Raw genomic sequence first — 16,003 nt, 5'->3', positions numbered from 1 at the left:
CTGCAGACCCTGCTTCACCGCCTGTGAAGCGACCCCCCTGCAGGTGGGGAGCCGGGGGCTCGAACCGGGATCCTTACGCTGGTCCTTGTGCTTTGCGCCACATGCACTTAACCCGCTGTACTACGGCCCGACTCCCAGTATTTCTTCTTTTTTTTATTAAACTATGCATAACCTCGGTAGAGATGCTTCCTAAACTACATAGTAGTGGTTTCACTGTTTCATATTCTGCAAAAAAATTAATAAAGTGTTAAAGGGATATATGAGAATACCAAATGCCTTTCTATTAGAATCAGTGTGTGTGTGTGTGTGTGTGTGTGTTGTACATTCAGAAAGAACATCCTTTCATGGAGTACCGAGTATTCGTAGACTTTTACCAACTTGCTGCAAATGGAAGCATGACCCTTAGGCCCCTTAGGATAGTCAAGGTGAATTCCATTTTGTTGATGGATAGGACAGAGAGAAATGGAGAGAGGAGGGGAAGACAGAGAGAGGGAGAGAAAGATAGACACCTGCAGACCTGCTTCACCGAATGTGAGTCCCCCCCACCCCCTGTGCAGGTGGGGAGCCCGGGGCTCGAACCCGGATCCTGATACCAGTCCATGTGCCCATGTGCTTTCTGCCATGTGCTCGTAACTCACTGTGCCACTGTCTGGCTCCTTATTTATTTATATTTTTTTCAACACCAAAATCTCACTCAAATGTGATTTGCTAGCCTGATTGGCTTTGTTTGTTAGTTAGTTTGTTTGTTCTTACTACAAATAGGGAGAGGGAGAAACACCATAGCTCCAGAGCTTCCCCTGATTCAATGGTGTTCTTCTTCTTGCTGTCAGGGTTCAAATAGTAAGCCACATGTTCTACAAGCTGAGCCATATTGTAGTTCATACTAACCTGGGAATACCACTTATGCCTCAAACCAACTATGCATAGCTATTGAAGTTGGGGGGGGGGGGAGAAAAGATCAACCATTCCCTTCTGCTGGGTTGAAATGTATCATCTTACTACACTAAAGATATTGTGAAGTACCCTAATATTAGAGAATATGACCTTACTTGGAAGCTGTCTTCGCAGAAGAAATAAAGTTAAAACAAGTTTATTAGCTTAGGCTGTAATCCAGCTTTGTCATTGTCATTGTAAATGCAAAAGAGAAAGGGGGGGAGAGAGAGAGAAATTAGGGTAACAGATGGCATCATGGAGCACAGTTGCTACCCTGTAGGCTCTTGGTCCCTACTGCAGGGAGGAATCTTCATAAGTGATGATATTGTGTTTCTCTCCCCCCTCTCTCTTCTCTCTATTTCTTTGCCTTCAGGATTATCTCTGGGGCTCGGTACCAGCACTACAAATTCACAGCTCCTGTTGGCATTCCTACCCACCCCACTCCTTTTTCAAAATTATTTTTTATATTACAGAGAGAAATTGAGAGGGGAGGGAAAGATAGAGAGGGAGAGACAAAGATAGACACCTGCAGACCTGCTTTGTCACTCAGGAAACAGAGCAACTGCATTTGGGGAGCAGGGGCTCAAACCCAGATCCTGGAGGATGATAATGAATGTGCTTAATGAGGGGCCACACCACCTGGACCCTTCAATTATGACAGTGATGTTGCTCTTCTGTTTGCTATAAACACCAAAGGAAAATCTTCAGATCCCACATTCTCACTGTCCTATCAAATACATAATAAAGTGATGGGGAGGGGGCTTTGACAGTAGACTGACACGCATAAAGAGAAAATTATGAAAATACTCGCAAACTATATAAAATCGTAGGCACACCTGTAACTAGCAGAAAGCTAGAAGAAAGCATGGACCACATGCTCCCTCAAAATACTCAGAAATAACCAAAAGCTTAATTCAGATTTTCAGTATCCATAATTGTGGGGGAAAATAATACCATTTCCGTTGTGTAAGACACCCAATACATTATACATTTTCACAAGCAACCTTGGAAAAATTAATCTATGTCTCAACTGAATTAATGGCTAAAACCCAGTAAGAGACAATTAATTATAAATGAAAATCACGTGCTAAACATTTAATGGAAGATGAGAAACCACTGCAACAATTTATAAAGCCCAATTAGATGCGTTTTCAAGTAATTATTTTATTGGCAATGTTCACGATGTTTGTGACTAACGATGGCTTTACAGGATAAGGGGCTACAACTTCTGCTCTCTTTGAGTGGGTGTATAAATCAGTGTGTACATTTGGGAGGGAGATTTGACAATATCAGTCAGTGTTTCAAAGACACGGATACTCTCTGAATTTATCAGGACAGATATCCTGCCATGCTGAATTTCAAGTCTTGCTTTGCTTCCAAAGTTGCCCTGACAACAAGAACAAGAACACTTAACTTTCAGTTTCTTTCCTCTTTCCCTTCTTTCCTCCTTTACTAGCTCTCTTCCTCCCTACCTTCTACATGTTGTCTAATTCCAAATGAGGTGACATTCCTTTCCAAATACATACTTCAGGAATACTGAGTAACTCTCAAAAAATAAACATTCATATTTCCCGTACTTATGTGCAACCTGTATGTGATTATACTATTTTTTACTTGATGTAATTCCAAACTTTACAGGTAAGTTGGCATCATAATTTGATTAAAATTGCTTCTCTAATATAGTTTCAGTGATATCAGGTAATTGGTGTAGTTACTGGATCTAGTTATGTGCAGGGTTTCTGGAAATGATTTATCAGCTTGAGATATATACAACTGTGAGCTTATTAAACTTTTTGCCATTCATTGTGAGCTTACTTATAAAGCAGACTCACCAAGACACGTTTCTTTGTTTTGTTTGAGTGAATACCTCACAAATGCATTATTGATTTTTTTTTCCTTCCAGACCATATGGATGCAAAATACAAGAGCTTGAGAAATTTATGTTTATTGCCACAAACCCAGCTTGACAAGCAGGTGTGACTTCTTTACTTACTTAGTGCCATTAATAAATCTGCTTCCATGTCAGTGGTGTTTCATTTGGATGAACATTCAATCTGAAATAATGTTATGTGAAATATAAAATAGAATTGTATCATAGCAGAAATGGAAATAGTGGTTGATATCACTATATATATATATATATATATATAAATTTATTTATTTTTGTAAATGGAAAATTGTATTTTTTTATTTAAGAAAGGATTAACAAAACCATAGGGTAGGAGGGGTACAACTCCACACAATTCCCACCACCCAATCTCCATATCCCATCCCCTCCCCCGATAGCTTTCCCATTCTCTATCCCTCTGGGAGCATGGACCCAGGGTCATTGTGGATTGCAGAAGGTAGAAGGTCTGGCTTCTGTAACTGCTTCCTCGCTGAACATGGGCATTGACTGCTCTGTCCATACTCCGAGTCTGCCTCTGTCTTACCCTAGTAGGGTGTGTCTCTGGGGAAGCGGAGCTCCAGGACATATTGGTGGGGTCTTCAATCCAGGGAAGCCTGGCCAGCATCCTGATGGCATCTGGAACCTGGTGACTGAAAGGACAGTTAGCATACGAAGCCAAACAAATTATTGAGCAATCATGGACCCAAAGCTTGGGATATTGGAGAGGAAGTGTTAGGGAGGTACTCACTGCAAACTCTAGTGTACTTCTGCTTTCAGGTATATATTTTGCAGTAGTTTATGGATACATGTGAACATATGCTCTCTCACACAGAAACTGGTATATATCTAGGTTTTGGGACTTTGTTAGAAAGTGAACCACCTGAGATGAAATTAGATTATACTATGAAAGGAAAGGTCTCACCTGAGTAATGAAGCTGAAGAGTTGTCATTCCACACGTGAAGTCTCTGGACACAGTCTGAAGTGAAGCATGTTGAGATGGCAATTGTTGCGTTGGTTAGGTTGTGATCGGCGGATGCAATATTATTTGATATGGATTGGGAGAAGCATATGGGAAAGTGGGTCCTATCCAAGGGTTTCAGGACAGGGGGAAGTAGGGGATCTATAGTGGAGATGTGAGGTTCCTGCTGTCTTAGGGTTCAAAAAAATAATCGATAGTTAATGTTATCATCACATTATTTGATAATTGGGTTAACATTGAAAAGTCCTTTTGTTAAGGTTTGCTGTATAGTACCCAGTATCTTGTATATAGCTGTGCTATTGCATGCTTCTGATCTACTTGGTCTAGGCTTTTGAGAGAGTCCGCATATCAAATACACAGCCTATATACTAAAAAGATTCAGTTTGTGTTTTGAAAAACGTTGAGACATAAAACTGATTTTCCCCCTCTCATATTAATTAACTAGTGATTTATATGTCTACATTTTGCTAGGAGTGTACATAAACACCATTCCCACCACCCAAAGACTGTGACCCATCCCTCCCACCCACTCCCACCCCCCACTGTCCTAGGAAGCTGCATGTCTACCCCTCACCACAGGGCTTTTACTTTGGTGCCCTACTTACAATTTGGTCAGGTCCTACTTTTAGTTTCCCTTTCAGATCTTCTTAGTCAACTTCTGTTGATGAGTGGGATCATCCCACACTCACCTTTATCTTTCTGACTTAGCTCACTTAACATAATTCCTTCTAGCTCTGTCCAAGATGGGTCAGAGAAGGTGGGTTCATTATTTTCTATAGCTGCATAGTATTCCATTGTGTATATATACCACAGCTTTCTCAGCCACTCATCTGTTGTTGGGCACCTGGGTTGCTTCCAGGTTTTAGCCATTATCAATTGTGCTGCTATGAACATAGGAGTACACAACTCTTTTTGGTTGGGTGTTATGGAGTCCTTGGGGTATAACCCCAGGAGAGGAATTACTGGATCATATGGAAGGTCCATGTCTAGCCTTCTGAGAGTTTTCCAGACTGCTCTCCATAAAGGCTGGACCAATTTACATTCCCACCAGCAATGTAAAAGGGTTCCTCTGTCCCCACAACCTCTCCAGCATTTGTTGCTGCTGTCCTTTTTGATGTATGCCATTCTTACAGGAGTGAGGTGGTATCTTAGTGTAGTCTTAATTTGCATTTCTCTGACAATCAGTGACCTAGAGCAGTTTTTCATATGTTTGTTAGCCTTTTGGATCTCCTCTGTACTGAATGTTTTGTTCATATCCTCTGCCCATTTTTGGATGGGGTCATTTGCTTTTTTGGTGCTAAGTTTGCTGAGCTCTTTATATATTTTGGTGATTAGTTTCTTGTCTGATGTAAGGCATGTGAAGATCTTCTCCCATTCTGTGTGGGGTCTCTTTGTTTGTTTAATAGTTTCTTTGGATGTGCAGAAGCTTTTCAATTTGATGTAGTCCCATTGGTTTGTTTCTGCTTTAGTCTTCCTTGCAATTGGGTTTGATTTATCAAAGATGTCCTTGAGGTGTATGTGGGAAAGCGTTTTACCAATGTTTTCCTCTAAGTATTTGATTGTTTCTGGTCTGACATCTATGTCTTTGATCCATTTGGAGTTGATTTTTGTTTCTGGTGAGATAAAGTGGTTCAATTTCATTCTTCTGCATGTTAGAACCCAGTTTTCCCAGCACCATTTATTGAAGAGAGCCTCCTTTTTCCTAATCCTTTGGGCCCCCTTATCAAAGATTAGATGTCCATAGGTGTGGAGATTTATTTCTGGGCTTTCAATTCTGTTCCACTGTTCTGTGTGTCTATTTTTGTTCCAGTACCACGCTCTTTTGATGATGATGGCTTTATAATATAGTTTAAGGTCTGGAAGTGTGATGCCTCCATTTCTGTTTCTTTTCCTCAACATGGTTTTGGCAATTCTAGGTGTTTTCAGGTTCCAGATAAATGATTGTAGTGTTTGTTCTATTCTCTTAAAGAAGCTTGGTGGAACTTTGATGGGTATTGCATTAAATTTGTATATGGCTCTGGGGAGAATATTCATTTTGATGACATTTATTCTTCCAATTCATGAGCATGGAATATCTTCCCATTTCTTGGTATCAGTTTCTTGAGTAGCGACTCATAGTTTTCAGCATACAAGTCTTTCACTTCTTTGGTCAACTTTATTGGTATTTGATTGATTTTGGTGAAACAGTAAATGGGAGTGATTTCTGGATGTCTTCTTCTTCAGATTTAGAGTTTGCATAAAAAAATGCTACTGATTTTTGTACATTGATTTTGTAGCGTGATACCTTGCTATATTGCCTAATAAATTCCAGTAATTTTCTGCTAGATTCTTTAGGTTTTTCTATGTATACTATCATATCATCTGCAAATAGAGAGAACTTCACTTCTTCCCTTCTAATCTGTATTCCTCTGATTCCTTTCTCTTGCCTGATTGCTATGTCAAGAACTTCCAATACTATGTTGAAGCGTAACAGTGACAGTGGACAGCCCTGTCTAGTCCCTGATCTGAGGGGGAATGCTTTCAGCTTCTGTCCATTGAGTATGATGTTGGCTGTAGGTTTGCTATATATAGACTACACTATCTTGAGGAATTTCCCATCTATTCCCATTTTTTGTAGAGTTTTGAGCATGAATGGGTGTTGGATTTTTTCAAAGGCTTTCTCTGCATCTATTGAGATAATCATGTGGTTTTTGGCTTTGCTTTTATTGATGTGGTGAATGATATTGATTGACTTATGGATGTTGAACCAGCCTTGCATTCCTGGATGAATCCCACTTGGTCATGATGAACAATCTTTTTGATATGTTGCTGTATCTGGTTGGCCAAGATCTAGTTTAATATTTTGGCATCTATGTTCATCAGCGATATTGGTCTGTAGTTTTCCTTTTTTGTTCTGTCCCTATCAGCTTTTGGTATCAGGGTGATGTTGGCTTCATAGAAGGTCAAAGGGAGTATTCCTGTTTCTTCAATCTTATGGAAAAGCTTAAGATGTATGGGTACTAACTGTTTCCTGAAAGTTTTGTAGAATTTGTTTGTGAAGCCATCTGGTCCAGGACTTTTGTTGTTGGGGAGATTCTGAATAACGGTTTCAATTTCTTTGTCTGTGATTGGTGCATTTAGATTTTGTAGTTCTTCTTGGTTCAGTTTTGGAAGGGCATATGCTTCTAGGAATTGTTCCATTTCTTCCAGATTCTCTAGCTTGGTGGTATATAGTTCTTTATAGAAGTTTCGCAGGATTCTCTGGATTTCTGTGGTGTCAGTTGTGATATCTCCTCCATCGTTTACAATTCTATTAATTTGAGTCTTCTCTCTTTTTTGTTTGGTGAGTCTGGCTAGGGGTTTGTCAGTTTTGTTTAATCTTTCAAAGAACCAACATTTGGCTTCATTGATCTTATGTATGGTTCTTTTATTTTCTATGTTGTTTATTTCTGCTCTAACTTTAGTGATTTCTGTCCTTCTGGTTGCTTTAGGGTTCCTTTGTTCCTCTTCCTCTAAGTCCTTGAGGTGTGCGGTAAGGTCGTTAATTTGAGCTTCTTCTTGGTGAATATTGTATTTTTTAAATTATCTTTATTTTCTCCTTTTGTTGCTCTTGTTGTTTTATAGTTATTGTGATTATTATTGTTGTTGTTGCTGTTGTTGAATAGGACAGAGAGAAATGGAAAGAGGACAGGAAGACAGAGGGGGTGAGAAAGACAGACACCTGCTGACTTGCTTCACCTCTCATGAAGGGACCCCCTGCTGGTGAGGAGCCAAGGCTCGAACTGGGATCCTTACACTGATTCTGTCCTTGTGCTTTGTGCCATGTATGCTTAACCCACTGCGCTACCACCCGGCTCCATTACCTTTATTTATTTATTGCATAGAGACAGCCAGAAATTTAGAGGGAAGGGGGTTGTAGAGAGGGAGAGAGATAGAGAGACACCTGCAACATTGCTTCACCACTTGCAAAGCCTTCCCCTTGCAGGTGGGGACCAGGGCCTTGAACCTGGGTCCTTGAGCACTGTAACATGTACACTTAACCAGGTGCAGCACCACCCAGCTACTTTTGTTTTCAGTTTACGCTCAGTGACTTTGAAGACTGGAATTCTCCCAGATCTCTTGAAGATTTCTTTATCTTCATTGTAAAGCAATCTGGCTTCTGGGTTTTATTCATTGTTCTATAAGTGCAACACTGCAAAAGAAGTAGTAAGTTATATGCAGGGTATAGAGAGAATGCAAAGCATTTCTGTTTGTTTTTAAGGAAAACCTCACCATCTGTTCAAGTCAATATTAGTTTGCATGCTCACACCAAAAAAGAGAGCAGCTGATTTTCCATTGGAGAATAGCTGTGCAGAAGATCAGCTAAGTAGGTGCTCAAGTCTTTTTTCTGACTGTTAGCTGTAAGGAGGAAAGCTTCCTCCATCATCTCCTAGAGTTCTGTGTTAACAAATACTTCAGCAACTTTATGATTATGACAACTCCTGGGAGAGCGAAAGACTAAAGAAAAGAAGAAGAAAAAAGACCAATGAAAAGAAAACAAAAATAAAGACATGTTAGATCTGTTTGCTTGAGACCAGATACATCAAGATCCAAGAATAGAAGCTGTCATGGATTTATGGTTTTTGTTTTTCTTTCTCTGTCACCCATCTGCTGTCAGCAAATGCTGAAAGTGAGAGCAGGCATCTGCTGAATACTGTGTTCATTAATCATGAGAGTGGAGAACATGCATAAGCCACACTGGGGACATAACTTCAGAGCTCTAATGATGCCGGTCAGAGCAGATTAGTGTCTATTTCTCGCTCCAGGATGTGGTGCATTTCCTGCTGCAAGTTGAAGGGTGTCTCCACTTTCAAAGCAAAGAGAGGACATTATTTGAAGGCTCATGTCTCAATGAGAATATAGGATAAGGATGGAGAAAGTTCCCTGGATATCACAGAGTTTTACTTAATACCTCCAGGAATCTTAGTCTTTCTTTTTGAGATAATTTGTGTATTTGAAGAAGCAAGAATTAAACAAACACAGTGGTCTTTTTGACACAGAAAATCTGACACTGACATCTAATTATCCCTGGCTATAAATGAACCTTTCCACTGTACTTCTTAAAAGGTACTTTTCAAAGGATCTTCAAAATCTAGGAAATGGAGCTTTGCTTCCCCAGAGACCCACCCTACTAGGGAAAGAGAGAGGCAGACTGGGAGTATGGACAGACCAGTCAACGCCCATGTTCAGCAGGGAAGCAATTACAGAAGCCAGACTTTCTACCTTCTGCAATCCACAATGACCCTGTGTCCATGCTCCCAGAGGGATAGAGAATGGGAAAGCTATCAGGGGAGAGGGTGGGAAATGGAGATTGGGTGATGGGAATTGTATGGAATTGTACCCCTCCTACCCTATGGTTTTGTTAATTAATCCTTTATTAAATAAAAAAATTAAAAAAAATCTAGGAAATAAGTAAGCTGTGACCCAAGGGCCACAACTTTTCACTGACTGGTTTTAAGTATTGGCCTATTGGAGCACAGCCATTATCAGTAGTTATATATTGTAACTTTATGTCTTCTCATTTACATTTTATAGAATTGTATCTTACATATGACGTTTATGGAAGTAATCTTTCGCTACTTTCATTAAAATACTGAGCAAATTTTTTTCTAACATGCATTTCTTCACAGACTTTTCTTTTTTGTTTATAATCCTTTACTATATTTATTTTTATTTTGCGCTCAATTCGTTTGTCTTTAATAATGTATACATATATAATATTATACAATACTTTGATATATTTGAAGATTCAAATAGGTCTGGTTTTTGTCCACAGGAGCTCTGGAAGTAATATGTTTCCCATTTTACTAAAAATATTCGGGTAGTGTTATATTGCAAGATTTATTTTATTTTATTTTATGAGTGAGCTACAGAGAGAGAGAGAGAGATTTTATGATTTTGATTATCCCCAAAGTGAAAGCACATGCTGGAAGTTGTATCAGTTTTCTTCAGTCGAGGGCTGATACCTGGAGACTATTAGGTGCTCAGGAAATATTAATATAATGAAGATGTGCAAAAGTTTGCTAAAATAGTTGTAAATCTAACAAAATTTTATGTTTTCTCCATACTATGCTTTCATTTTTTTGTCATGGTATCACACTATTCAATTTTCAAAATAAAAATCAATAATTTGAATAAATATCATGAGTTATGATATAATTATAATACCATATAATAAAATAGTAGAGCAAGAGTTCAAGAATAAACGTTGCATAGCACAGATGGTGGCTTTGTTAATGACATAAATCTTACAATAGTTGGATAATCAAGTTATAAAGAAATTATATTTTAATATGTGAATCAGAAGAAGTCTGCAAGAAAGAAGACTATTTAGTTTCCATAACTATATGAAAGTCGGTGGACCATGAATTCAAGAAAGTTTTAATAAATCAATAGTGTAATGCCATGATTTATAGTAGAAATACATATATTTTATTGGTAGACTGCCTTTTATATAAATTAAAATAGAAATGTGGTATACATTACATAAAGAACCCATAACAATAATACAAGGCTTTGTAATCAATTATGCAGTTAATTTTGGAAATTAATTTTTGGAGATTTATAATGTAACAAGCCTCACATAAGGGAGAGAGGGTAGATAGATAGATAGATAGGAGGGCTAGAGTCCCATCCCAGCACACACCTTGTCAAGACTGAAACTAGAAGCCTCACTCCTGTGAGTTCTGCACCCTGCCATTTGAGCTATTTTCCTAGCCCGAAAATCATTTTTAATCATGCTAAGTGAAATAAGTCTAAACGGGAAGGTTCACTACTGAATAACCTCACTCATATGTAGAATTAAAGAAACAAGTGTAGAAAAGGAGAAGACAAAGTAAAATGTGGAGTGGGTCTGGTGTATTGCACCAAAGCAGAGGCTTCTGGGGAAAGAGAGGAGAGGAGAGATTGGTGTCCTCACCCATGATGGTGGGAAAAAGACCCTTGGTTGGTGTGACAGTGTTATGCAGAAACCTATCTTGGGAAAATGAAGAATGATACCCGCATGCCAACTATAATATAAACCATTAGAATCCTCTCAATTAAATGTAAAAAGTAAAAATAAATGTTAGTTGGTATTCCAGTTGTTTTTATTTTAATTGCTTGATTTTCAGAAACCCAATCTCTAGCTTTGTTGCCTCGAGTTATTTTTGTCTCTCTGTACTTTGGTTATACTGCTTTTTTAATTATTTTAGATAAAAATGTATTTATTTATTCATTTATTTTTATATTTTAATTTATTTATAAAAAGGAAACACTGGAAAAACCATAGGATAAGAGGGGTACAACTCCACACAGTTCCTACCACAAGGACTCCATATCCCATCACATCCCCTGATAGCTTTCCTATCCTTTAATCCTCTAGGAGTATGGAACCAAGATCATTGTGGGATGCAGAAGGTGGAAGGTCTGGTTTCTGTAATTGCTTCTCTGCTGAACATGGATGTTGGCAGGTTGATCCATACTCCCAGCTCTTTCCCTAGTGGAGCTGGGTTCTGGGGAATCAGAACATCAGGACACATTGGTGGGGTTGTCTGTGCAGGGAAGTCTGGTTGGCATCATGCTAACATCTGGAAGCTGGTGGCTGAAAACAGTTAACATAAAAAGCGAAACAAATTGTTCACTAATCATGAACCTAAAGGCTGGAATAGTTCAAATGAAGAGTTGGGGGGGGGTCTCCATTTTGTAGATAGCTAGTAGGCATATTTTAGTTACATTTCAAAGGGCTGGTAGCTATACTAGGTTTTTTTTTTTTTTTTTTTTCCTTTCTTTTCCCTGAGAATGAAATCTGATACGCAGGTAGACCAAGTTATTGTCTGGGGAGATGATGTCATGGCTGGAAAAAAGGACCAGAAAGCTGAATCAGGGAAGAGAGTAGCTCCCAAATATGAGAAAGGTGTATAAATATTTTTGACTGTAAACTCCATTGATTTGATATGATCTGGGGCCCATATTCACCTTGAGAGCCTATGTCACCTCTGCATGCCTGTACATCTGAGCTCACATTCTGTGGTCATGAGTAGGAACGTTCCAAGCTGCCCCAATGTGAGGACCCATCTTCCTCAGGTGTAGCATAGAGTATGTTGTCCAGTCTCCCTTAGGAAGATGGGACATTCTCTACCATTGTTGATCCAAATAGAGGGCAAGGTCCTTGGAGGCCCACAAAGGGGCCTGTTGTGTTGCTGCTCCTGATAGAGATGACCGGTAACAATGGAGACAAGGATTTATTAGAGGTCTAGGCCCCTGATGCCTTTTTATGTCCATTAAAGCACCCTCCAAGTTAAAACCCATCTTTAAAATAACCTTTTCTCGGGAGTCGGGCTGTAGCGCAGTGGGTTAAGTGCAGGTGGCGCAAAGCACAAGGACCGGCATAAGGATCTTGGTTCAAACCCGGCTCCTCACCTGCAGTGGAGTTGCTTCACAGGCGGTGAAGCAGGTCTGCAGGTGTCTTTCTCTCCTCCTCTCTGTCTTCCCCTCCTCTCTCCATTTCTCTCTGTCCTATCCAACAACAACAACAACAATAATAACTACAACAATAAAACAACAAGGGCAACAAAAGGGAATAAATAAATAAAATAAATATTTAAAAAAAAACCTTTTCTCTCTCTCTCTCTCTCTCTCTCTCTCTCTCTCTCTTTCTCCCCCCCCCTCTCATGAACACACCCAACAATCATATCTCTCTCCCTCTCCTCCTCTCCCTCTCCTTCTCTCTCATTCTCAGGACTTTATCACTCCCAGTTGACTTTGTCGTATAAAACAAGAGACACAGAATCAGATTCAAAGCTGTTCCAATATTTTTGGAGTGTGAATATGGATCTCTTACATGGCCCATAGACACACTCTCCATGTGACCTTTTTTTCTTTTTTTTTGTTTTGAATTATTATCTTTGCATGTTGAAAAAAGTCATATATACAAACTGGAAAGATAGTCTACTGGGTAGAGTGTAGGTATTTGCAGACCCGATGTAGCAATGAAAACTAGCTATGACACTGGAGAAAAAAATCCGTTGCTGTGCTTTCTATCTCCCTCTCTCTCTCTCTCTTTCTCTCTCTCTCTCTCTCTCTCTCTCTCTATATATATATATATGGATAAATAATTGGTCATAAGGGATTCAGTCACACATGTGAGGCCCTGTGTCCACATATACACAAAGTCATATATGTAAATGTGTATCTTTTTGTTTGCATTGATTGAAGATGTGGCATAGCTATAGCTATAGCAAAGGTAGAACTATCTCTGCTCTGATGACCTCTGTAAAAATTCAAAGGGTTTTTTTAATTGCTAAGTTTGCTGAGCTCTTTGTATACTTTGGTGATTAGTCTCTTTTCTGATGTATGGCATGTGAAGATCTTCCCCCATTCTGTGAGGGGTCTCTTTGTTTGTGGGATAGTTTCTTTGGCTGTGTAGAAGCTTTTCAATTTGATGTAGTCCCATTGATTTGTTTCTGCTTTTAGTCTTCCTTGCAATTGGGTTTGTATCATCAAAGGTGTCCTTGAGATTTAGGTGGGAAAGTGTTCCACCATAGTTTTCCTCTCAATATATGATAGTTTCTGGTCTAACATCCAGATCCTTGGTCCATTTGGAGTTGATTTTTGTTCCTGGTGAGATAAAGTGGTTCAGTTACATTCTTCTGCATGTTTCAACCCAGTTTTCCCAACACATTCATTGAAGAGAACTTCCTTTCTCCATTTAATACTTTGGGTCCCCTTTATCAAAGATCAGATGTCCATAGGTGTGGGGAGTTAGTTCTGGACTAACTTCAATTTTGTTCCACTGGTCTGTGTGTCTACTTTTGTTCCAGTACCAGGCTGTTTTGATGATGATGGTGACGGCTTTATAATATAGTTTGAGATCTGGGAGTGTGATATCTCCATTTCTGTTTCTTTTCATCAAGATTGTTTTGGTGACTCTAGGTGTTTTCTGGTTCCAGATAAATGATTGTAGTTTTTGTTCTATTCTCTTAAAGAAGCTTGGTGGAACTTTAATGGGTATCACATTAAATTTGTATATGGCTCTGGGGAGAATATTCACTTTTATGATATTAATTCTTCCAATCCATGAGCATGGGATATCTTTCCATTTCTTGGTATCATTTTCTATTTCCTTGAATAGTGACTCATAGTTTTTAAGATACATGTCTTTCATTTCTTTGGTCAGGTTTATTGCTAGGTATTTTATTGATTTTGCTGCAACAGTGAAGAGGAGTGATTTCTGGATATTCTCTTATTTGGATTTTTTGTTTGCATAAAGAAATGCCACTGACTTTTTTGTGCATTGATATTGTAGCCTGATACCTTGCTAAGTTGCCTAATAACTTCCAGTAGTTTTCTGTTGGATTTGTTAGGTTTTTCTATGTATAGTATTATATCAACTTGGATCAACAACGATAGAGAATGTTCCATCTTCCAAAGGGAGGCTGGACAACATACTCTATGCTACACCTGAGGAAGATGGGTCCTGACATTGGGGCAGCTTGAAATGTTCCTACTCATAACCACAGAATGTGAGCTCAGATCTATAGGCATGCAGAGGTCACATAAGCTCCTAAGGTGAATATGGGCCCCAGATCATATCAAATCAATGGGGTTTACAGTCAACAATATTTATACACCCTTCTCATATTTGGGAGCTACTCTCTTCCCTGATCCAGCTTTCTGGTCCTTTTTCCAGCCATGACATCATCCCCCCAGACAATAATTTGGATCTACCTGTGTATCAGATTTCATTCTCAGGGAAAAGAAAGGAAAAATGGAGAACCCCCAACTCTTCATTTGAACTATTCCAGCCTTTAGGTTCATGATTAGTCAACAATTTGTTTCGCTTTTTATGTTAATTGTTTTCAGCCACCAGCTTCCAGATGTTAGCATGATGCCAACCAGACTTCCCTGCACAGACAACCCCAACAATGTGTCCTGATGCTCTGATTCCCCAGAACCCAGCTCCACTAGGGAAAGAAAGAGGCAGGTTGGGAGTATGGATCAACCTGACAACATCCATGTTCAGAAACCAGACCTTCCACCTTCTGCATCCCACAATGATCTTAGGTTCATACTCCCAGAGGACTAAAGAATAGGAAAGCTATCTGGGGATGGGATCTGATATGGAGTCCTGGTGGTGGGAACTGTGTGGAGTTGTACCCCTTTTATCCTATGGTTTTGCCAGTGTTTCCTTTTTATAAATAAAATGAAAAAAAAATTCAAAGGGTTGGTTATGAACAGTGGTGTACCTGATAGAGTGCACATATTACAATTCAGGAAGAGTTAGGTTTAAGCCCCTATTTCCCACCTGCAGTGATGACATTTGATGAGAAATTTTGTAGGTGCCTCTCTTCCTCTTTCTTTTTCCCTTTCTATTTCTCCTGGTCTTTATAAGTAAAAGGAAGAAGAAAGAATAAAGAAGTAATGGCCACTGAGTGCGGCAGAATCATTCTGCATGCACAGACCCCCAGTGAAAATGCCATGGAAAAAAAATCATCAAATCATTGATGTGATTCTTAGCAGGTGGTGAGACTCTTAGTCACTAGCAGTGAGAAATCACATGAGCACTGAAGTCGACCCTGCTCACTCTACCATGAAATATATTATCACATACTGCTTAATCCAATTTATTTCAAGAAGTAAAGCAAATTATATCCAGAATTGTTAATATGAAGGCTTCTATTTGTGTTTTAGGTCAGTTTTATTTTTGTTGATTTTTTTTTCTTGGAATCTACTTTATTAGGATATGATTCTTTACTTCAAGAGTTGTCTATCCAAAGTAGGGAATTTGTTGATTATATCTGCATTATTGTGAAACCATCTCAACTTTGAAATATTGTTAATGAAGAATTTACTATCAATCATTAACATTTACAAACTATTGTTCCTATTTATTTATCTTATAGCAATTTTACCTCTTACACTACCCAAATACCAGTTTTAGGGAGCCACTGACTTAACCTTTGTAAACATCTGGTTTGTCTGTCTGGATAGTTAATAAAAAATAAAATCTGTGCATTAAATAGTTTTTATAAGTAGTTTCTTTCATTTATTAGAATTTTGCCCAAGTCAATCTGTATTATAGCATGTGTCAGTACCTTTTATTACTTCAGTACCAAGTAAAATTACAGTACTGGGCTCTTTAAATGAGCCAATGTTGCAATTTGCAAAGTCAGCACTAGGGTTTTTAAAATTTCTTTGCGGCAGA

General features: G+C 38.8%; 1 protein-coding gene across 5 annotated transcripts in view; it reads left to right on the top strand.

The window, feature by feature from the left end:
* CDH12 (cadherin 12) overlaps nucleotides 1-16,003 on the top strand; it is a 1,156,262-nt gene that overhangs the window by 782,881 nt on the left and 357,378 nt on the right. Inside the window, exon 3 of one of the 5 annotated variants that reach the window (XM_060191183.1) lies at nucleotides 2,837-2,907. The exons of the other annotated variants lie outside the window; for them this stretch is intronic. The gene's annotated coding sequence lies outside the window, so the exon portion shown is untranslated. The remainder of the gene's footprint in view (nucleotides 1-2,836; nucleotides 2,908-16,003) is intronic. 5 annotated transcript variants of the gene reach the window in all.

Source organism: Erinaceus europaeus, chromosome 5 (genome assembly GCF_950295315.1).
Source record: "Erinaceus europaeus chromosome 5, mEriEur2.1, whole genome shotgun sequence".
NCBI lineage: Eukaryota > Metazoa > Chordata > Mammalia > Eulipotyphla > Erinaceidae > Erinaceus > Erinaceus europaeus.
This window is presented reverse-complemented; position numbering and strand designations above follow the sequence as displayed.